Consider the following 25,068-nt stretch of genomic DNA (forward strand, 5'->3'; position numbering starts at 1 on the left):
ATTTCCTGGAAAGGATCAATAAAGTTGATTTGATTTGATTTGATTATTTTCATACTGGAGGTACATTTGGTAAATTGCTACAGAGGACTCAACAGCCACAACTACAAGCAACCAGAAAGACAACACAATACTTGTTCAATGCACCACTTCACTGATAAAATCACTAAGGAAATACTAAAATACCTAGAGTACTAAAATACTAAAATACCAGGCATGGTAGTTAAAAGTAATTGATGATAAAATATCTTAGAAACTACAGACATACCAGGTGATTGATAAATAACTAAATTAAGTTACAGTGCCTTAAAAAGTCTGATGACAGCCGGGATGAAGGACCTCCTGTAGCGTTTGGTCCTGCACATCGGCGCCATCAGCCTGTGGGAGAAGGTGCTCCAGTTAATTACCCCCAGGGCATAGAAGGGGTGTGAGGGGTTGGAGATGATCACTGCAATTTTTTGAGAGAGCGTTTCTCTACAACCCGCTGCACTGTATCCAGCTCAGCTCCAGTAATGGAGCTGGCTTTCCTGATCACTTTGTCAAGTTTATTTTTGTCTGACATAAAATAAATCAGAATCTCTTTGAATTCAGTCCTCAGGGGATTTTTTGTATTTCTCCAGTATTCATTCAATGTTGACCTATGCATTAACAAGGCTCTCTTTTAGCCACATTTCATCCAACTTTATTTTCCAGTCTTCAGTTGAAAGACAATAACTACTTTCCAGACTTGTGAGTAGACTTTTCTGAGCACCTTCCGTTATGAAATCAAAAGATCTGGTGCAGTTGTGGGTAAGTGCATTAGTCTCTTAAAAGGAATTAATTTTCGTACAGCCTTAAAAAATTTAAAGAGTTCAGGGCCCGAGAGGAGAAAAGGCAATGACCTCCAAATTTACTTATGTTAATGCATGACTGTTGACACATATGTTTTGAGGAAGTTCCAGGTGATAATTAGCCAAACCCATCACTATAGTCCTCTTATTAGATGAATGGATTACTGAGGCAACTCTTGGGGTGATGCTGTCTAATCAAGGTCTAAAGGACTGAAATGTTACCTAAATAAAATACAAATTGCAGCAATAAGAGAGACATTGGCCTTTATCTATGAATACAAACATACAGAAAACTGGGTGTACGGTCATTTCCACGCAGAGGTCGGCTCATATCAACGTGGATGTGAGTGGAGGCTATGATTAAATCTCACATCAGGTCTAAGCTCGTGTACACAAGTTAGAGTGAGTGCGGACTTGCAATGCAGCATAGTTAATCTGGCTGAGCTGGACAATTGTTATTAGACCATATTCTGACTGGCACCAAAGTATTTGGAGCTAAATGTAAATCTCTTCAATATTATTAGTAAATGGGAGAAAATATAATAATTTGTAAAGATCTACATCACCACAAGTTCTCTATCACAGTTCGCAGTTGCCTGGCTCTGTGGGACTGGCTCCAGGCTGAACGACACCACTGGTGCATTATCTAAAACTGTTTTTTGAAAACGCTGACAAGCCAAAGCATGTTTGCATCATTTATCATGAAAACACTCTTAAAAATAAATAAACTCTGCAACAGTGTATATATTTAAATGCTAATTTCCTTGCCGATTAAATTTTTACCATTATTCGGCTACAACACAGGTGTTTCTCTTCTTAGACTTATCAAACCTCTCCATGACGTAAACTCTTGGGGTGAGGCCTCTAATGAGGCTGGATATGTAAATAATGATTGTTTTAAGCTGCCACATTTATCAATGCCTGATCATGGTTATACGCTTTTATTGGTGAGATAAGAAAATTTCATCAATCACATGCCAAACCTATCATAAGATGATATCTGGGCTTAGATCTGCGCTGATTTGTACATCAGATAAATAAAGGGCCAATGTGTTGGAGCTGTTCTCTTTGTCTTCAGAACTGCACTTCCTCTGATACACCTGTCATACATTCAGGTGAGCATTTCAAAATATCTATTAAAACTGAATGCACCAGCTAAAAATGAAAAACTTGCTACCACCATTTCCAGCATTATTCTTTACTAATAAAAAGAGCAAGGAGAGAAAGAAAGGTTCAATAGCAGTATTTTGCCATTCAAGGAAACAGATCTAAAATGGAACCGCCTCTCAGAACCCAAATGTGGTGTCACTGTTGACAAGGTTGAGGCACTTGTTGAGACATCCACGCCCAGGGGCCTCACTTCATGATCATGGGCATAACCTTTAAAAGTAGTCCAAGTTTTTTGGCATGAGCAAAATCAAGTCTGGGAAGTCAGGGATGAACTTGTGTTCACGCCACACTACACAACACGTGGTAAAGCTAAGTGTGTACAGGGCTTAACACTGTCAGTCTTTTCTCTCTCTCTGTCTCTCACACACACACACACACACACACACACACACACACACACACACACACAAAGACACTTTCAAAAGCCACCTGAACAGCTGCTAATAAATTGTGGTCGAACACATGCATTAATTAACTTTTGATTCTCAGGAGCTCGCCACAGCAGCCTCAGCAAAAGCAGATTCTAATTGCCTCCATTATAAAATGATGGCAAAAGCTAGCTTTGTGCTCCTGGACACAGTAATTATCAGTGCAATTTACACGTGAACATTGAGCAAAATAATGATTTGCATCCAAATCCTGAGGAGAAAAAAGGGACAAGGCAAAATGACAACACAATCTGTGACTTGAAGTGCAGTAGCATTTAAGTGATCCTACTTTAGTGGAGAGATTGTATGCTTTGCTGATGCAACTTTCATTTACAGGGGACTTTTGGACAGGATGCCCAGAAGCAATAAAATACTGTCACTGAAAAACAACACTGAAATAACATTTTAGGGACTTAATGCCAAATGAAAGATCTCCAAAGTTGGCCACATGGAATTTAAACACTTGCGATTTTTCTCCTCTGCTGTTTTGAAAAGTTGCATGACACCAATCATTGATTCAAGCCAAATGTGCGAAGAAGGAAGAAGCTGTTTGAATGTTGATCAAACATAAGTCTACTGCATGACTTGCAAGGCTGAAAAGAAATATATTTCCACCAGCTTCAATTGGTGCCAAGAAGAGGGCTCCTCTCATTACTGCTCCCTGTGATGGGTGTGAGCTTCCATTTTATGGCAGTGAGCTGCCATCTTAAGCTGTCATAGCCCAAAAGATATGGGACAAAACTTACCCTTTAATCAGGAACCATCACATCTCCTTGAATCAACTCAACTGTCCACGCCGTGTCACTCTCTTTGCTGTCTCTACACCATGTACACAGCAGGATTACCTCTTGCTATGTATCAAAACTCTTCCTCATTAAAAATAACATCCTGGATTCTGACCAGAGTTGAGTGTTTTAAAAACAGAAAAAATTCAAAAGGAGGTTTTGGACTGTGATAAGATCATTTAAATTTCCATAAAGCACTCAACACCAGTACTGGAGTTGTAATGAAAAACATTATCATGACATAGGCATATACAGAAAAGTGCTGCATATGCTGCAAATAATAAAACAAATGCAAAAGAAAACAGTGTTCCAGGCCTCTAGGGGCAGTGCTGAGCTTCCACCCAAGAGACAGACAATGGACACATCAACATATGGAGCAGACAAGTGAGTGAGAAGAAGAAAGTTATGTTTGGAGGAAAGTTGGAGCCGGGACAGGCAACACAGAAAGATACATATTCTTTTTTATTTTTCTTTCTTTCTTGTTTTTCCACAAGTGGCCCTCATTGTTTACTGTATAATGAAAGTGAAGCTGATTTACACAGCTGAGGTTAGCATGCTAGAGACTTTGAGTTCTGCATGAGTAGTGTGTCCTTATTAGTAATGTTAGCCAACGTTACTGTAACTAATGTTACTTTCCGGGACACCCCAGGTTTCAGTTCGGAGGCCTACTTTTCTGAACATTTTTTAATGTATAATACAGAGATCATGATTATATTGTAGACTTATTCATTATAGACTTTTAACCCTTTAATACCGGCGGGAGTGCCCGCGATCCCATTTGCATATTGATTTTTAAATGCCGGTAGAATTGCAACCAAATAAGATAGAGCAATAATTCTTTTTGCATTTAAAACCGGAGGAGTTACTCTAACTTACCATGTATTCATCATGTCCCAGAGTGCTGTTTCCCTGCACTGATAGGTTTGTAGAAAAACAGTAAAAAGCACTAAGAACAAAAACATTATAATCCTGATCGCGGGTATTCACAGCACTTCCTATGTTGGGAGCATGAACTGTCACGTGATTTTCTTGCGTGTCTTTCTCACGACACTACCCGCAGCAACAAGGAGTGACGTCATTTCCCAGGAAATTACTTTCTTTCTTCCGCTGTAAATATTTCTCTCAGCTTGCAGTCACACACTCGCTTTTGCTCTCGTTTTGTATTTTACTCTTTCACAACAACACTTAGACACACACACACACACACACACACACACACACACACACACACACACACACATATATATTTATGGAACAGCAACAACCCGGACACACGAAATGGCTTTTCTCCCGGCACGAAGCTTTCGAGCTAATTACAACGTCAGATGAAGATTCAGTCCACTCATCGGGTCCAGATTCTGCCGACAGTGGAGATGAAGCCGACCTCATCCAAGGGAGAGATCCCTCCTATGACATATATTCATGAAATATTGTTTGTTTTTGAGTTAAAGTAAAGAAAATATATGTATGTAACACAACTGAAAGCATTTTGCACTAAATACATACCATTATTGTATTACTCTCGTGCTGAACACATCTAACACACTGTGTAACATCTGTGTGCAGAGTTGACGATGATGAGGAGGAGGAAGTGGGGGTCTCCTCGCCCTGCACCCCAGAGGGAGGCAGATGGGGAGGAAGGAGTCGGTCTTCAGCGAACAGAGGCTCCAGGTCAGAGACACTCCCTGGTGATGCACCTGGCTGGAGAACCAAAAAGGAGCCTGACATCTTGCCACATCCCCGACCACATTTTCTGCCCAAAAGGAGGCCAGGTGTGCAGCCACCTCTATCACAGTATGTGGACAATCCCTCTCCATCTGAGCTGTTCAGGATGTACTTTCACCAGGCTGCCATCAAAACACTGTGTGCCAACACCAATAAAAATGCAGCAAAAAATATTGCTCATCGTGGACAGGAACTGTCTCTTACGGAAGCCCTGAAAGGCAAGGTGAAAAAAAAAAAAAAAAACGGGGCAATGTCAAAGTTTATCTCGTACGTACGGGATATTAAGTCATACGTATGAGATATTAAGTCATACGTACGAGATATTAAGTCATACGTACGAGATAAGTCGCAATTATTTTTTTTTTTCACTTTGCCTTTCAGGGGCACTGGCCCAGTTATTTTGGAGGGGAAAAAAAAAATGAAACGACAGGTTTTACCTTCTCAGTTACTTTGACTACAAATACCTGCTGTAAACCATAATGGGACAGAGAGATTTCTCCATAAAATATTTATATGACATAATTCTATATAGAATTATGAATGAAAGCGCCATGTGACAACACGTAGCTGTTCAATGACAGCGTGCCACGTCATCCAGACTGACCTGCCACGCAAAAAATGAGCAAGCGGCGAATACAACTTTCACAAAACATATTTGTAATCATTTTTATTAGGTGTTTGTCTTTTTCCTCAGGCATTTTCAACCGATGCGTTAAAGTAGTGGGCTAATGCACAGCATGTGCTGACTCCCGTGACATCAGATTTTAGATTCAGATCGTGGTCGGTTTGTTTTTTTAGTACAACTGTGGTAACTAAGTGGCGTGCTCTGATTGAGTGATTGAGTGGAGATGCAACAATTTCTATCTATCTATCTATCTATCTATCTATCTATCTATCTATCTATCTATCTGAGAATGTCTGTTTATTTGCGTTGTGTCGGTTTGTGTAATTTATGATACCACTTAAGTTGAGCGCTCCACTTTTATGTTTAAATCAGCGCATAATTGCATTTTTATGTATTTCACGAAACATCAAACTAACCCAAAACCATATTTCTTACAGAGCACATCGTACAGGGGACATTGAAACCAAGGGCTGTCAATATGCTCAATGAACACTTGCTCTGCATCGTATTGAAATAGGTTGTCCATCTATAACCCGGTCAGCATCAAAACTTTATGAAAACTGCCCAGCAGGTGTCGCTGTATCCCCAACTCAAGGCTACAAAACTTACCGTCTTGCTTACAAAGACAGGGTCTCAGAGGGATACCTGGCAGTGGGCAAATCATGGAGTTGGCCTCATTTTTCATTTTGCATAATCATTAACTATCAAAACATACAATAATGTTTCACCTTTTATCCAAGAGACTTCTTCAGTTCTGGTGGCACAACACCCACCACCAGAACTAAAGAAATCTCTTGGATATGAAGTGAAACATCTTCAAGAAAATACTATGTTGAATTGACCTGATTTACACACAGTGGATGAACGATGACCTGGATGAATGACAATCTTCACAGACACAATAAAGACCAGTCCTTTATTTTTAATTCAACAACTTTATTTTGAACATCAAAGTGTATTAGTTCTTCACTTTGTCATTTTATCCTTTTCTCTTTTCATTTCAGTTCAAGCCATCTGATGTGAAGATAAATACAAACAAGACAAATACAGGATGAAAAAATTAAAATAATAAAAATAAAATTATTTTGGGACACAGGGAAACTTCTGAAACCCTTTCCTAACCCTTGGTCTAATCCTCCTGCATTGACAAATAGCAAAACTGCACAAAATAAACAAATAAGTGAATTACAGTGCCTCTTCATAACTCTGACAACCCACTTGATGTACAGTATATACCTTGAGACAACCTATCTCAAAGTGTGCTCTCCTAGATCTAAAGGAGATCAATTCGAGGCATTGACAAACAGCAAAACTGCTCAATATAAACAAATAAGTGAATTACAGTGCCTCTTCATAACTCTGACAACTCACTTTATATATACACATTGAGACAACCTATCTCGTGTGCTCTCCTACATCTAAAGGAGATCTATTCGAAGCCATTGGCTGTCAATCACACTGAGGATTTCCCTGCGGAACTCTGTATAATTGCTGTAAGTGCAGGGCAGCTGCAAGAGTGGCCCACAAGTATGCGCCACTGGGCGTCTCTGCAGACCTATGTCATCACTGAACTGGATGCTTATTTTGTTGACACAAAGAACATCGGCTCCTGTCACAAAACGCAGAAATTTTGACAGTCTCTCACTATCCAAAGATCTGATGAAAAGCCTCAGATGTTGCATGGTTTTATTTTGGGCAGCACTGGTTGGCTCAGCAGACAGGAGACTCAGAACCTTGTTGGCAGTCGGTGTCTTCTCAGAGTACAGACCTTGTAGGTCTGCCACGGTGGGCAGGGCTGCTTTTAAGGACTTTTGTGCAGATTTTGCCATCACTTCCAGTGCATAGTTTGGCTCCTGAACCTCCAGAAGACCACCGCTTTCTCCATCACACATAAAGCAGGTTAAGTATTTCCTGCCTCAGTCTCAGAAACAAGTCCTTGCCTTCCTCTGCATTCTTAGGAGGTTGCAGGTCGTTTTCTGCCATCAGAATGCAGCACAGTTCGAAACAGTTGGATCACAGGGATATATGCGTTGGTCAGTTTCTTCCTCACAATTTTGAATGTCCTCCCCACTGCAGCAATGCAAGTGGTCCTCTGCACCACACAGATGTGGAGCTCTGTAGAGTATAGCTGGACATCCACTTGGCATGTTTCTGTTGGTCTGTTGTCTGATGCGATGTGTATTCCACACTGTGGCAAGGCTGTCAAGTTCCTGCTAAAAGATCAAGAAATATATAATGGTTATTTATTTTTGTCAGAGACTAGCATGGGAGTTCAAGCTAATGGGTTTAACATGTTGAATGTGTATCTCCCTCTCTTCTAACAAAGAGGGAGAATGGTAAGCGTTCAAGTATGATAAACATGTACCTGTAGCAGTTGCAGGAAACAAAACTGGACCAGGGCACAATCCAGAAAGCCTCCTGAAAAATGTTCATCATCCTTGAGGGCTTCAAAAATTCATCCAGAACTGTACATTTTCCTTCCTGAGAATACCCCAGAAGCTTTCTATTCTTTGGTTATGGTTACTTGACCCAATCACAACACTTCTACCGGTCCTATCTCTCGTGAGGAACTGTTGCATCTGCTCTACAGCAACATTTTCTGTGCCACGGTCAAAACGTATTTTACGTGAGCAGCCACCTCTGGCTCTTACTGCCTCAATGAAATATGATGAAATGATGTTGGGGTTATTATTTGTGGAATACACCTTTAGCCAAATAATGTTTCGAGAAAAGCCATCAATGCACCCACTGATGCAAAGTCCATAAGGTTTTAACTTGTCGTAACCATCGACATGCCATAGAAAGTTGGGACCAGGATTTCTGTACAAACGTCGACGAAGCCGTCCAGCTCTCCGGTAAGCAACTCCAACTGGGTCAAGTATGGCTAAGAGTTGCCTGACCGTTTCTCTTTTGACAACAAAACCTTGTTGAATGCATTTCAGGTGCATAAATCTGTATCCATGCATCATCCCAGATCCATTTAGCTCTCCCATTATGAAGCAGGCCACATCCACAATATCAGAGTAGTACTTCCTTCTGTACAATCTGTTTTTTCTTAAGATATTCCTCAGCGTTCTGGCACACATGATAATTCCATTTTGTGCAACTAGTAGTGCCAATATCTCTTTCTGTTGAAATCCCCAAAAAAAATATATCGACACGATAGCTGATAACCTTAAATCCATTTTCTAAACCGGGAAGAAACGGCTAAGAACAACTTAAACGACTCTACAAAGAGTTGAGGGAGGTAAGGGATATACCTCAAGTCAGAAAGTCGACGTCCCCGATTACATTCTACCTACACGAGGCACTGGCCTGCTTTTTCCCCACAGGTGATGACGGAAGTGGTTAGAGGAAACTGTGCCTGTCACCTGACCACCCTATTTTGACGGGCATCGATTAAAATTTTAACTTTTAACTATATCAACCAAGACACGAAGTTAACCTAATTAAAAACATGGTCAGAGTCATATGATAAAGTTGTCGCGAAAAAAATATCTGTGAAATTACAAGCATATCAAGCTGGTACTCAATTCCCCACACAGCATTTACCGTAGTTTCACTATCAATCGCGCAAAAAAAGCGACAGCGGCTAGCGTGACCACGTAAACGCGAGGCGGCTGGCTTGACCACTCGCCAGGATGGCTTCACATCATAAATCAACACACATCAGAAAGGTGTCTGATAATGACAGTTGGTGATGTAGCACACTGACAAAGCCATTTGTGTAGAGATTCAGAGCCTTTCAGAGACCTGTTATTTTATTGGTTATTTTTGAGGATGCTGTGTGTGAAAATCCCTGCGTAACAGCACACTAATGCAATAATGGATTAATGAATGCATTTGATGATTTATCAATGATGATAACACAGTGTTGAAATAATTCATTCGTCTATTTCAAATAGTTCATTTTACAGATTTTCAAAAATATTAACAAGTACTGACATTAAGTCGAAGACAGGCGTGGAGCCAGTGTCACATTGCAGAGGGGTCGGGGACTTATAGTGGGCCCTCATTGGCTATTTCACTTGTTAAGAGTTCACATTACGGATCTGATCTGAATCTGAGCTGTATTTGGCCAAAAGGGACTGAATGAACGGCTTTAGCCTCAAAAGTATAAAGAAAGTCTCACACTTTGAACCATCAAAATATGAAATAAAATCATAGATCAACAAAGACACTCAATTTGCTTCGTAAACGGCCAGATATTATACGTAAAACAACAACATTAGACGCTGCGCAGTGACAGTCTAATGACACAGCTGATCAATTAGTAGCGCTTTATAATGGAAAACGGAGACGGAAGGGCAAAATGGAGAGAGTGGATTACAATGAGTTGTGCAGCACAATTCGCGCTATTTCAGCAATATGGACATTGCCATGGATTTATCATTAAACAGCGACCTGCTGATAATCTAGCACCACCACTGCCGATAGGCTATTTCAGCACCATGGTCAGCGCCATGACCTTTACCAATAATTTGTTCAAACCTGCAGATAAAGGCTAAAAAGTAAAGCAGACTAAACCAACGGGTAGAAAATGAAGGATAGAAGATCAATGACCTTCGATGCCACACAGTCCTATAGCCTGCATAATCAAGTCGCACGTGATCAACTCAGACAGGACAACAAACAAGTGAACAAGCAACATGTGGGGCCTGTCGTTAATGCAATAACCAAGCAGACAAGGCGGTCCACAACACAGACAGCAATGAAAACAACGCTATTTAAGAAAAAAAAGGCCAGAAAGCCAGCATCTATGACAAGCTTAGCCTATATGTCATCACAAATATTGAATATGGAACAATTTCGGCCTACTGATGATGTTTTCATCCAGCAGTGAGGAGTTTGAATCTGATCCAGAAAAAATGCCAACAAAAATGTATCCAATCCAGCAAAAAATCCACTGTAGCCAAAACGCAATGTCCAGAGTCCAAAATGTCCAATATAAAAAAAACTCAAACAGTTTAAACATGCCAATCTCAAACGTATTTCCAAACTATACAGTAATGTGGCCTCATATCTTATAGCACCATCTTCCTCTAATTCATCCTCGCAGACCTTTCAGCCACTCTGTTCTTGTCAATAACAATGTCCCTCTGCATTAAAGCATCCTATCTGGAAAGGACTTTAAACTGCACACAAAAAACCAACGGATTTTCTGATGACCCGAGTCTCAGCATTCTCTGAGACTCGGGTCATTGAATGGGGTCATAAAACAAACGCTGTCCAGACTTCATTTTTAATCACAGTCTCTCTTAAGGACACGTTACTGAAGTTTTCCTGTTGGCTTTCAGCTCTGTTTCGATCGCGGCCCCACACGTTGTGAATTCTTTCTTTTCAGCCTTCGTTCTTCAAACTTAAGTCAACACAACACTGCTCTCTTCATGTTGCCCCAAACGGATGTCCTTATATTGCTGTCATTTTAGAATTATTCTGATTCACTAACATACACAATGTGGTACGAACAAAATCGACCGGTGTCAACAGTCATGAATCTGGCGTTGATTTTGCGCCAGTGGTTATTTTGTGCGGAAAGTAAGAACATATCTGCGCATATATTCGTGAATGAGACCTAATAAGAAACGTCCTGCTTTCCGCTCCTGGTTGCGAGCATATCTGCGTGATGACGTTGCACAGAAACATCTACTGCGTCTAGAGTCGCCATCTTGTAAAACTGGCAGGCATGAAAGCAGCATGGAGAAAGTAGTGAGGTTCTTGCGGGAGAGGCGTGTTGATGACACGATAATAAACGAGTTCGTTAAGGAAAAGGTAACGCTATTGTTATAAGTCAGAGGACAAGCCAACGGCTTTGTAATGAAACTATGTATCAGAAAATAACTATACATATAAACAACTATATAACATAGGGTGACATCAGCTAAATTGAGCAACTTTTTGGTTAATTGCTTCGGAAATTAAGAAAAAGCAACTTATGACAATGAATTGTGTTTTTTAATAGTAGTTGATAAGGACTGTTTCTAAGAGTTTTTGTTGAATTCATGTAATAAAATACAATTGTAGGTCTTACTTGCTTTTGAAACATGCTGTCACACATTTTGAGATGATCAGTGTTCAGATAAAATGAGCCACTGAAACAGCAAAGCAAAACAGAGCCATTTATGATACAACAATCAGATTAACTTTAATTGTAACACAGTAAACACAATGTAATGTTACATAACATACAACAATTTATGAATTATGTTATTAAAATGTTCAAAATTAATAATTTTGGAAGTCTAGTGTGTGTGTGTGTGTGTGTGTGTGTGTGTGTGTGTGTGTGTGTGTGTTAGCTTTGGTACACACACACATACACACACAGAGGACTTGAATAACAGAATAGAATAGAATGTATTTTATTAATCCCTGAAGGGAAATTGAGGAGGGATGAATAGAAGGGAAATGTGAAGAGGCATGCAATATATGCTGCAACATAATCTTATACTCATATATCTTTATTGTTCAATATGAGGAACCATCAAAATATCTGCTAAAACTAACTCTGAAGGTGGCTCATTTTAGCTGAAATGCATGGCTCAATTAACCTCAGTACATTACGGTAAATTGAGCCACCAACAAAAAAATGTTTTTTTATAAAAAAATAATATAGCTCAGCAAAAATTTAGCATTATATCTGATGAAGGCTGTCACAACATGCATTATATCTATTCTTTTATAGCTCTACATGTACATAAGTTTTTTAGTGATTTATCAACCTTATAATTTACAAGTAAAATTTGTCTGCCAGGCCACTCACATCGCAGTTCTCCTCAGCAGTCTGGAAGTGAGGTATTGCCCTGCCCACCATAGCAACCTTAAACCAATCAAATAATTTTTTTTCTATCAAATACAGTTGTGGCAACAATTTGTTCAAACCTTAAATGGCTCATATTACCTGATATCACCCTATATATTTAAATCTATATACACACACACACACACACACACACATATATTTATATATATATGTGTGTGTGTGTGTGTGTGTGTGTGTGTGTGTGTGTGTGTGTATATATATACTGTATATATACATATACATGTGTGTATATGTATATATATATATATAATATATATTCCCTTTACTATTTTTTCAATGCTGTAAGTTGCGTTAACTCTACAAGTAGAAAAGAAAGACTTTACAGTTAAGTAGCCAATGAGTTACAGCTGTTCTCTTCAACTGATAAACGACTCATACAGTTGATATTAGGTGTATTAATGAGTCATGAAATGGCAGGTAAAAGCAGGTGTTCCCAATTAAATTCCCTATCAGAGCCAGCGCACATGATGTCGTGGGAAGGCAGTGGAACAGAACCTTGATTGATTGATTTACTGATTGAATGATGGATTGATTGATGCATTTATTTCGAACATGTAAAATGAAACAGAACATTAGCTTATCAAAAGAAAAAATTGACATCAAAGGAACTCATCAGTCTAAATATTCAAAGACAGAAGGGCAATTTCAACTGTGCCTTATTAAGTTTAGATTTGCAAGTAGGCTAGTGAAGCAAGGAATGCAAGATGTTGCAACATCTATGGTTAGATTGTATTTCTTAATTTCATTGTAGGTTATGAGATTAGCTGCCAAATTTTTTAATCTTAAATGTGTGTAAAAACAAAACAAAAACTTTTTCTATTTCACAGATTGATACTGACACTGTTTTGTTGATGGATGATGAGACCATGAAGAGATTCCTCCCTGCCTTGGGTGACCGTGTGGCACTTAAAAGATTTTGTGAGGGGACACAAAAACATCAGATTAACCAAAGTCGGAAACAACATTTACTGGAGACATTAAGAAGAAAAATGAAAATGAGAACAAGAAGTCGATCTCCAAATACTTCAAGTGAAGAAGAAAACCATCCAAGAACAGTATATGGCCAAGTGACTGGAAAAAAAAACAACACGGCGCATTGAGCTGGGGTGGATTCACAACCATAGACAAGTCAGAGCTAGGAATGGAGGTGGTACTCGAAAACTCACTGTATCAAAGGAAACAGACTATGAAGGCCTCCTGCAAATTGGCAAGGATCTTTTCTTCCCTGAAGGTCAGTCAACCAAGGGATCATTGGAAGACTTTACCTACAAAATATGGGATTTCAAAGAGAATGAAATGCCCTACGACTGCACTGTTGGTGCCATGTACGAGAAAGTAAAAATGGGGATATTACGATTCTACCTGGCATCACTTGATATTGAGAGTGACAATAGTGACAGTACAGCCTGTTTACATGAGGAGGAGCAACAACAAACTGATGAGGAAGACCAAGAGGGAAGTGGTGCTTTTTCCAGAACTGATGAAAGAAACTGTGTTGATGATTGCCATCAGGAGGGAAACAGTAGTGATGATGAGGAACATGACTGTGTCATTTATGAAGATTACAGTGATGGAAATGATAGTGAAAGTAGTGACCAAGATAATGATGAAGACAGTGCAGAACAAAGAGGCAGTGACAACAAGATGGCAGAAGGAGAACCAAGTGGCAGTGATGAATGTGATTGGGAGCAACCAGGGGAAAATGGTCATGAAGATGAAGAACCAGCAGGGGCAAATGGAGAACATGATGTACAACCAATACAGCTAATAATTAGTGACTCAGATGTTGAAGAAATACGTTTTGGGCCAGTACATGATGACAACTACGCCTCTGAAACCACACTAGAGGATATATCTACAACCATTTCACCTGACATCACATCAAGAGCTGTGTTCACTGTCAGGTCACCTGACCTCTTGTCCAGTCCTGTCTCTTCAGTACCTCTTGAAGACGTGGAACACGAAGGGAGGCTGATTCCCAAGACCAATCCCACAATGCAGCACCATCATCCTCAGCTCAAGGTTTCACCAGTAATGACAATGTGCCAACGCTTACCAAGTTGTTACGATTGAGGAGGGTCAATATAATACAAGACATGCTTGCAGAGTTTGCAGATCCACAGATAATGGCAAGTAATCTGACAGTACGATTTGTTGACGAAATTGGAGTGGATGCATCAGGGATAACGAGAGATGCCTTTTCAGCCTTTTGGACAGCTTTTTTTGAAAGTTGCTCAGATGGTGATTGTGAAAAGGTTCCTGCACTTAGTGCTGAGTACGCCAAAAGGAATGGGAGGCATTGGGACATATTCTTGCCAAAGGTCTGTCAGAAGTGGACTACTTTCCCATACAGATGAGCTTCTCCTTTGCTGTTGCCTTGGTGTTTGGAGAGGGTGATGTCACACCTGACATGTTGATGGAGTCTTTCCTTCGTAAGCATAATTGCATCAGCTAAGTTAGTACTATTTTTCAATCTTCAAAATGACACCACATCTCACTTATAAAAACTAGAATCATAATTAACAAAGAAGCTCAACCAGAAATTGCATGTTTATAACAAGATCACACCACCCATACTGTTTCAGACACACACCTGCATGCCATCATTTTTCAAGCAATATACTACTGAACCAATAACAAGGACAGGACTTTATAAAGTCCATGGCAACTTTCCCCCTTGGACTCACCACTACATTACATCACATTCTAAAGCTGTGTCTTTTCAGAACTGCATATTATACGTACTATACAGTATTTTGTATTGTAGTGTGATTCTGTCTTCAGTCAGGATAGTTTAAATGTAACACATTTTAACATCTGTAATGTCATTTTTATCTTTCCCTGTGTAATAAGTAAGTAAGTAAGCAGCTAAGCAAGTAATAAATAATAATAAGTAACGATATCTGGAGAAGTTATTAGATGTTCTGATTCAGGCACATAAAACTTTGTCTGTCAAAAAAGAAAACTTTTTGGCATGCACTCCTACCAGCAAAACAGTAAAGCACAGAATAAAAATAAGTCAAACAGCTCATTGAAGTTGACAAATAATAATGCAACACAGTAGCTAAGCATCTCAGCTAAGCATTTCAAATGCAACTCATAAAAACTCATAAAAACAATGGTGCCACTGAATCATTTGCATGTTTTTCGTGTTCTCAAGGTACCTCACTGAAGTTGAGAGAGAAACCATACAAGCAGCTCTACACAACTCAGAGATATACCAGGAGGATCTACTGGATATCTTCTGCAGGATGGGAAGCCATACAGTTCCTTCAAAAGACAATCTCAAAGAGGTTCTTCTTCAGATTGCCCATAAACAACTTATTCAGGAGCCAAACTATGCACTGGAAGTGATGGCAAAATCTGCACAAAAGTCCTTAAAAGCAGCCCTGCCCACCGTGGCAGACCTACAAGGTCTGTACTCTGAGAAGACACCGACTGCCAACAAGGTTCTGAGTCTCCTGTCTGCTGAGCCAACCAGTGCTGCCCAAAATAAAACCATGCAACATCTGAGGCTTTTCATCAGATCTTTGGATAGTGAGAGACTGTCAAAATTTCTGCGTTTTGTGACAGGAGCCGATGTTCTTTGTGTCAACAAAATAAGCATCCAGTTCAGTGATGACATAGGTCTGCAGAGACGCCCAGTGGCGCATACTTGTGGGCCACTCTTGCAGCTGCCCTGCACTTACAGCAATTATACAGAGTTCCAGGGAAATCCTCAGTGTGATTGACAGCCAATGGCTTGAATAGATCTCCTTTAGATGTAGGAGAGCACGAGATAGGTTGTCTCAATGTGTATATATAAAGTGAGTTGTCAGAGTTATGAAGAGGCACTGTAATTCACTTATTTGTTTATATTGAGCAGTTTTGCTGTTTGTCAATGCCTCGAATTGATCTCCTTTAGATCTAGGAGAGCACACTTTGAGATAGGTTGTCTCAAGGTATATACTGTACATCAAGTGGGTTGTCAGAGTTATGAAGAGGCACTGTAATTCACTTATTTGTTTATTTTGTGCAGTTTTGCTATTTGTCAATGCAGGAGGATTAGACCAAGGGTTAGGAAAGGGTTTCAGAAGTTTCCCTGTGTCCCAAAATAATTTTATTTTTATTATTTTAATTTTTTCATCCTGTATTTGTCTTGTTTGTATTTATCTTCACATCAGATGGCTTGAACTGAAATGAAAAAGAGAAAAGGATAAAATGACAAAGTGAAGAACTAATACACTTTGATGTTCAAAATAAAGTTGTTGAATTAAAAATAAAGGACTGGTCTTTATTGTGTCTGTGAAGATTGTCATTCATCCAGGTCATCGTTCATCCACTGTGTGTAAATCAGGTCAATTCAACATAGTATTTTCTTGAAGATGTTTCACTTCATATCCAAGAGATTTCTTTAGTTCTGGTGGTGGGTGTTGTGCCACCAGAACTGAAGAAGTCTCTTGGATAAAAGGTGAAACATTATTGTATGTTTTGATAGTTAATGATTATGCAAAATGAAAATGAGGCCAACTCCATGATTTGCCCACTGCCAGGTATCCCTCTGAGACCCTGTCTTTGTAAGCAAGACGGTAAGTTTTGTAGCCTTGAGTTGGGGATACAGCGACACCTGCTGGGCAGTTTTCATAAAGTTTTGATGCTGACCGGGTTATAGATGGACAACCTATTTCAATACGATGCAGAGCAAGTGTTCATTGAGCATATTGACAGCCCTTGGTTTCAATGTCCCTGTACGATGTGCTCTGTAAGAAATATGGTTTTGGGTTAGTTTGATGTTTCGTGAAATACATAAAAATGCAATTATGCGCTGATTTAAACATAAAAGTGGAGCGCTCAACTTAAGTGGTATCATAAATTACACAAACCGACACAACGCAAATAAACAGACATTCTCAGATAGATAGATAGATAGATAGATAGATAGATAGAAATTGTTGCATCTCCACTCAATCACTCAATCAGAGCACGCCACTTAGTTACCACAGTTGTACTAAAAACAAACCGACCACGATCTGAATCTAAAATCTGATGTCACGGGAGTCAGCACATGCTGTGCATTAGCCCACTACTTTAACGCATCGGTTGAAAATGCCTGAGGAAAAAGACAAACACCTAATAAAAATGATTACAAATATGTTTTGTGAAAGTTGTATTCGCCGCTTGCGGCTCATTTTTGCGTGGCAGGTCAGTCTGGATGACGTGGCACGCTGTCATTGGCGGAACAGCTACGTGTTGTCACATGGCGCTTTCATTCATAATTCTATATAGAATTATGTCATATAAATATTTTATGGAGAAATCTCTCTGTCCCATTATGGTTTACAGCAGGTATTTGTAGTCAAAGTAACTGAGAAGGTAAAACCTGTCGTTTCATTTTTTTTTTCCCCTCCAAAATAACTGGGCCAGTGCCCCTGAAAGGCAAAGTGAAAAAAAAAAATAATTGCGACTTATCTCGTACGTATGACTTAATATCTCGTACGTATGACTTAATATCTCATACGTATGACTTAATATCCCGTACGTACGAGATAAACTTTGACATTGCCCCGTTTTTTTTTTTTTTTTCACCTTGCCTTTCAGGGCTTCCGTAGTCTCAAGACCTATCACAAGTGGTGCTATTGAAAAGTAATGTTTGACTTTGAACTTGGAACTTTGGTTGTTCTATTGTACGACCTCTTTTGCACGTACGTCCGTCCGTCCGTCCCGGAAGAGGGATCCCTCCTCAGTTGCTCTTCCTGAGGTCTCTACTGTTTTTTTATCCCCGTTAAAGGGTTTTTTTTTTTTTTTTGGGAAGTTTTTCCTTTTCCGCTGAGAGGGTCATAAGGATAGAGGGATGTCGTATGCTGTAAAGCCCTGTGAGGCAAATTGTGATTTGTGATATTAGGCTTTATAAATAAAATTGATTGATTGATTGATTGATTGATTGAATAGTTTATTTTGATGTACATGTTGTATTTTTGCTAATTGTGCACAATGTGCATTTAACTTTCGTTTTTGTTTTTTTTTTTATAAAAATGAGTGTATCTCAAAAATTAAGTTGTGAAAACACTCAAAATAAATTTTCTGTGGTTTGAAAGGATTTTGTGCAACTTTTTTACATTTACATTTTTGAGGAATACAGCCATGATATTTCTGGATTTAGAAAAAAATATTTGTAAAAACAAAAACAATTCTTTTTTTGTGGTTTATTGCACTTTTTTTTAGCAATTTCTTTCATTAGTATGGACATATGTCCACACATATTAATAAAATTTGGGATTTAAGGGTTGTATTGATGTATAGTATATTAAAATGTGATGACAGTGAGGAGTAGGATCCAAAATGCAGACTCAGAGGGAGGAGGGTTAACAGGTTTATTGTGTAAGAATAGTGCAGAGAACTGACGAGATCCAGAGTCGAGGTTCAGAGTGAGGAAACCAGGTGAGAGTGCTGAGCTGTGGGCTGCAGAGAGGCACGGAGGGAGACACTGGAACAAAAAGCAGGAGAACGAGGGTTCGCACACGAGGAGCAAAATAAACCATCAAACTCGCAAGATACTTAATTCACTGGAGGATCAGAGGAGCCGAGATACCACTGCGTGCAGTTGCAGATACTCTGGCACTGAGGCTAGAGACGGTGGCAGTCTTAACAGCCCGTTGATTGCAGATCAGTCACAGGTGCGCGCACTCAGCCTCAGTGCAGGGCGGGGGGAAGGGAGAAGCCTCTGGAGACAGGCAGAAACAGCAGCAAACAACCCACACAGGAAGTAGACTCCAGAAATGAACACAAAATAAAAGCCAAAAGTCCATGCTCACCACATTAAAATACTCCAAAAAATGGCCTTACATTAGGTAAAATTGTAAAGATATGCTCTGGCGGACTTGTTCTATGGTAGGTCGTAAAGACTTAACAGCTCATATCATAAATAATTTGATATTAGTTTCTGGGTTATAAAATTAATTAAAGCTGCGAGCAGCGTTGTCGGGACTTCGGCTTCACGCTTTTTCGGCTTCCAGCTCACGTAGAGATTTTGAATTATTTGTGAGAGGCAAAACGTTGATAAAACAAGCTATGTCAATATAACGCAAGGTCAATTGTCCTTCATCCTTCGGCTGAGGTCCCTAATTAAAGCTGCAATGGAAAACGGTGGTACACACTCAAAAATAGAGGTACGAGACAAGAACATTTCTGTACCTATAGGGACATTTTTTAAGAATGTTCTCTCAAAAGTACAATATTGGTCTTTAAGAGGCCAGAAGTGTACCTTTAGACGATCAGAAAGGGTTCAAAGTGATGTAAAGTACAAATTTGTACCATTTCAACCCTAAGGGTACCTGCAGCATTGAAAAATGTGTGTAGCTCACAGACAATAACTATTATCAGTAGTACTTCTAATACTAATAGTAGTATAATTATAGTTTAGGTATTTAGAGTCATTATTTTTATTATTATTATTATTAATAATAATAATAATAATAATGATGATAATAATAATGATGATGATGATGATGATGAAATAAATAAATTTATTTATTTATTTATTCATTTATTAATTAATTATTAGCATCTTTTATTTTATTAACTTTTATTCATCATTTTTAACATGATCTTGTTTTATTATCATATTTATCCTTCAAGATTTTACTTATTGTTGTGTATTTTGCTTTTATTATCTTTAATTACGGGTTCAAGCACACTTTTACACCATCCTGGAACTATCAACTATTTAAGAGGTTTCCTGCTTTGTGAAGCACTTTGGGCTGTATATTTGTATGAAAGGTGCTATATGAATAAAGTTGAGTTAAACGGAATTCTTCTTAAGTCAATAAAAACACAGCAACATAAATGCGCCAAGCAATATAGTTCCCCAGTACAGCAAAATGGTTGCCAAGCAACAGCGGCGCATTAATACCACAGGCTAAAGGCCAAAGACGCTGCTGGCTCAGACTCCAGTGCTGAGGTCAAAGGACAGGAAGTTAAGCATGGCGCTCAGGGGTCTGTCAACAGAGGAACTGTTAGAAAAGTTGGTGGTGGAAGGAGGTATTGGCGTTTCAGAGGAGGAGGCTCAAAAATTTAGAGGTAAGTTAAGTGTGATTTTGATTTTTACAGCATTAATTTTAACCAATGAGCTAAATTTAGCAAATATCTGAACAGCTATCTTTAACATGGGTAATAGCTAGCTGTTAGCTAAGTTTTATCCAGTATTACAGTGACTAACCGGCGGTAGCTATACAAAACGTCTCTCTGCACTGCTAATATGTAAATATAGTTATCAAAAATATCATTAGTAAGCTTAAGTTATTGCATCAGCCATTAGCCACATCACTGTGAAGTTTTTGTTAGCTAGGACTCCCGTTTTCCCGCTCAAAGTGATATGAAACAAAGAAAAGTACAAATTTGTACCATCTCAGCTTCATGGGGTACATGGCCCTGCAGCACCGTAAACTGTCATGGAGAGATAAGCTAACTAGCCTATGATGTTTAGGAGTTTCCAACAATTTTTCAAACCCAGATGAATATGAAATATTAATAACAGTAACGGACCGTGTCATTATGGTGCACGTCAGTGGCGACGTAACTCCAGTTACCATAGCCATTAAATGAAGGAGAAGAAGAAGAAGCAGACCGGATGAGACGTCAGAGAATGAACATTACTGTTGCTAGGCTAAGCTAAGTCGTCATGGATCATGATTATGCATTGACGGTTGCTGCACCTTCTGACACCGAAGCTGTCCCGGTAAACAACCCGGTAAAACGGAAACGTACGGGTCAACCAAGCAATTCCAGAAGAATTTGGGATAAGAAGAGAGCTGAATCAAGGATAAATATTGGTGTGGCCTTTCCGAGATGGAGAGAGCTCCGTGAAAATCTAGGACTACAATTCGACGCCGACCTCACGTGTGTTCTACTAGACAGGTAAACAAAGATCTGGCTGATGTTATGGAAATATCAATCATTTCCACCAGTGTATTGCAAACACTGCTGCCCGCCGGGGCTCCAGCGTTCCGGCCAGCGGCCTCCACTGCTGAGCGGTGTGGAGCGGAGGCTGGCTAACCACAACATCTAACGATAGGTTTCTATCATGTTGAGCTGATGTAAATGAACTGCATTTATAAAAGAGGCATAGGAAGGAGGAATAGCTAAACATACGACGCATTGAGCAAGAGAAAGCAGCAGAGAGGGAGAAGCCATCGCTAACTGTAAAGCTAAGTAACTAGCAGTTTGCTCAAATAACTAGCAGATTGCTAACCGCTCAGCTAAAGTAAGTAGCATTTCTGAATAGAGTGTAAATAACTGAGGTTAGCGAGACAGTTGCTAAAAAAGAGAGCTATGGCTTTTTCAGCAGAACTAGTGTCAGCTCAAATGATGAATCCAGCACAATTGACGTGGTGTAGATGCAAAGAGATGCTTGTGATGCTCATTTTCACCAGTGTATTGCAAGCACTGCTGCCTGCCGGGGCTCCAGCACTCCGGCCAGCGGCCTATGCTGCAGACCGGTGTGAAGCGATCTGTATCTGTTATATAACTACAACACCCATGATCCCACGCTACTTCGTGACGTCATCAAACTCTGTCTTCTGTTATTGTTTTGGTTTGAGACCCCTAGCAGCAGAAAATTACATATTGCACGTTTAAACAAAAAAGAGATTAAGATACAGATCGTGATAGACAGGCAGACCAAGGGTGGATCAGTGCTCTCAGTAGTGATGAATACAAGGTAAACTGTAAAGATTTAACCAATAACCCAATTGATGTGAATTAACATATAATAAAGGTTATTGGCTGCTCCATCCTCCATGAAAGCTGTTGGACTTGGGGGTTAAAAATTACATTGGTTTTATATACCGGCCTATTTGTATGTTACCACTTACAGAAACAATCAATTATCTTGTTTTTCCACATGTTGCTCACTCTGGAACAGTTCTTATCCTGTTCTGTATTAGGATGACTTCAGGACATAGTGTTGTGTCACTTTTCTTGCTAATGTCTGGAAGTACCATGAAAAATTCAATGTCATGTGTTGTTGTTGTTGTTTTAAATAAATATTGCAAGGACCAAAATGCACAGTTTTTCATCAAGTAAAATCAGATCTTCTGTTTGAAGAACTGACTGATGTAGATTCTTGTTGCCTTTTAAGTTTTTATAGATAATAAGTATAGATGTTTGTGTTATTTTTATTTTAAACTAGAGTTGGATAGTTAAAATACATTTTGCTACCACTACAGTAAGCAGAGAAATAGGCTTAGGTTTCCTTCATCAGTAGCAGCATACTTTCGAAGATAAAATGCTTTATTTTATTTGGTTGCAAAAAACGGAGCATTTTATTTATGTATTTTCAGTCTAGTTATCATGCCTTGTATGTCCACAGTTTCTGTGCTTCTGTCTCTTTAATAGCCTTATTTACATGACATATTTATATTTCAGACAATGATGTGGATGGAGAGACAGTAGACTGCAGACTCACAGAGAGCATGATTGCATATCTCTTTGACAAGTCTTTCAAGAAGCAGCTGAAGTTCAGAGACTTCACAAACCGCTACAAGGAAGTCATCGTTACTTTACAAGCCGTCAACCCAGAACAAAATACATCTGAAACTCCTGTGTCCCCAGCAAACCAGAGGTATTATGTATTAAATGTGTCAATTTGCATCTACATTAAAGTGCTTGCAAAATGGCAGAGATAATGTTGTTCTCCTGTTGTATTGCAGTTCAGAACCTACTTGCCACAGACTGCCTGTCGTCATTTCCGTTCCACAATTCCCACAAGATGTCCAGAGCTGCTTAGATGCCAAAGAGCCAGTCCACAAGGAACAAAAGTACCGCAACAAAATAATTGGGACTCTCTATGAAATGCTGTCACGGTACACAATGTAAGGGTTCTTTTCCAAATACTACACAATAATATCAATAATGCCATAACAGCATAAAATCATACATCACATGTTCTCAGGCCTAAATTGTAATTTTTATCATTTCTCATCAAATAAATTATTAATTCATGACTACAGTCATTTTTTTCATTTTTTTTTTTTTTTTTTTTTTACAATTTATTTTGAAAATTCAACCTCATGGTTTGTTTTGTCACTGTTTGAGACAGGTATCCAACCCACTCAGACTACATACAGGTCATCAAAGCACTGATTGTGAAGTATCCTTTCTTAAGGGACGTTCACGGGAATGGTTATGTAAGTACCTCACCTTTTGTTTCTTCTTTAAAAGATTCCAGATTAACATAAAGTATGCATAATTGACTAATGATATCCATTTGGAACAACTAGCATACCTGGCACAGCCAACTCAAGAGAAAATTTAAAGCAGAACGGGCTCCACTAATCCACAGTGAGGAAGTAAAACAGGTCAAAGAGAAGTTTGGGCAAGCAAGAAAATTAAAGACCATAGAAGAATCTGCAGGCTCATGTCCGAAACGACTGAAGCCATCTCTAGTAAGTCCCCACACCCTCAGCCTCTCAAGAGCTAAGGCATGATATCTAGTCATATTGTGTGCACATGATTGATAATCAGTGATATCTGCTTTGATAAAGGAATCGTGCATTGTGGGGGAGGATGCAGCCTCCATTGAGGGTCATATCAAGGTGCTGCTTGAGCAATACAGAAAGCTGCATCCCGACACGAAGCTGGTGAAAGACCGCATGATGAAAACCTTTGCATGGAGACGCCGAGAAATAGCAGAAGGAATGTCTACTGAGGATCTCTTAAAGAGATATCCATTCCTACGAACATCTGCGGGGGTAAGAACTGTTATGCTGATGAGGACAGCAACTAACGATTATTTTCATTGTCAATTAATCTGTTTATTATTTTCTGGATTCATCGATTACTTAATCTGGTCATGATATTGTCAATTATTTTTCAAGTCTATCTCGTAACAATAATTTTCATAATCACCTAATCTGCTGACCATTTACTTGATTAATCCATCACTTGTTTTGCAATTTAGAAGTTAGTATCAGAGAGTTTTATTTTTTTCTTTCAAAATATTGGTCAAACTGATTAAATGATTATCAAAATAGTTGGCAATTAATTTAATAATCAATTATTCAAGTAATTGTTGCAGCTCTAAAGCTGATACCAACTTGAGCTACGGATGGGACAAATTAAAGCACTTTAAATTTATCCCCAGTCTGTATATTAAACTTGTGAAAGGTTGTTTAAATTCTTTACATAAAATGTCTTTCTCTCCCCTATTTTGCTTTTTTAAAATTTTCAGTTGTGCGACGAGGTTGATGCTATGCACCCCTCTGCAGTCAACATCTGCCACCGCTTCAGTGAGAACTTCACATTTGTTCTTCCAAACATTCTTAAACTTGTCAAGGATTTGCCACTAAAGAAGGTGTACATGGAGGCAAGAGAGGATGCACTGGCTGAGGACATTACAGGTGCTGATTTGAGCAAATACAAATAGTCAATTTTGTGACATAATTGTGTCATTTGTGTGCAGTCCTTTTAAAGAGAATGGTAACAGTTGCATGGAACGATAACGGGATGTATAATGCAACATTATCTTAATGTTTTTCAGTTTCTTTCTTACATGACTTAAAGTAACATAGCGTCTCTAATGCAGTTGCCTGTCTGTGGCACGTTATTCATACCAATCAAAATTTGATGAGGTGCATTTGCACTTACAGTTGTACTATCTGTATGACCTAGGAATTGACTTCAAGGGGGGACTCCTCCTCTTGCCAACAATCTT

General features: G+C 39.1%; 1 long non-coding RNA gene across 1 annotated transcript; it reads left to right on the plus strand.

Annotated features, from left to right (window-relative positions):
• The first annotated feature begins 23,180 nt into the window (after positions 1 to 23,180).
• Positions 23,181 to 23,737, plus strand: LOC125886599 (uncharacterized). Its single transcript, XR_007449052.1, has 3 exons — positions 23,181 to 23,227; positions 23,455 to 23,542; positions 23,636 to 23,737. It is a non-coding gene; the product is annotated as an uncharacterized LOC125886599 (long non-coding RNA).
• Positions 23,738 to 25,068: the final 1,331 nt, after the last annotated feature.

The sequence above is a fragment of the Epinephelus fuscoguttatus genome, linkage group LG3, assembly GCF_011397635.1.
Source record: "Epinephelus fuscoguttatus linkage group LG3, E.fuscoguttatus.final_Chr_v1".
NCBI classification, from domain to species: domain Eukaryota; kingdom Metazoa; phylum Chordata; class Actinopteri; order Perciformes; family Serranidae; genus Epinephelus; species Epinephelus fuscoguttatus.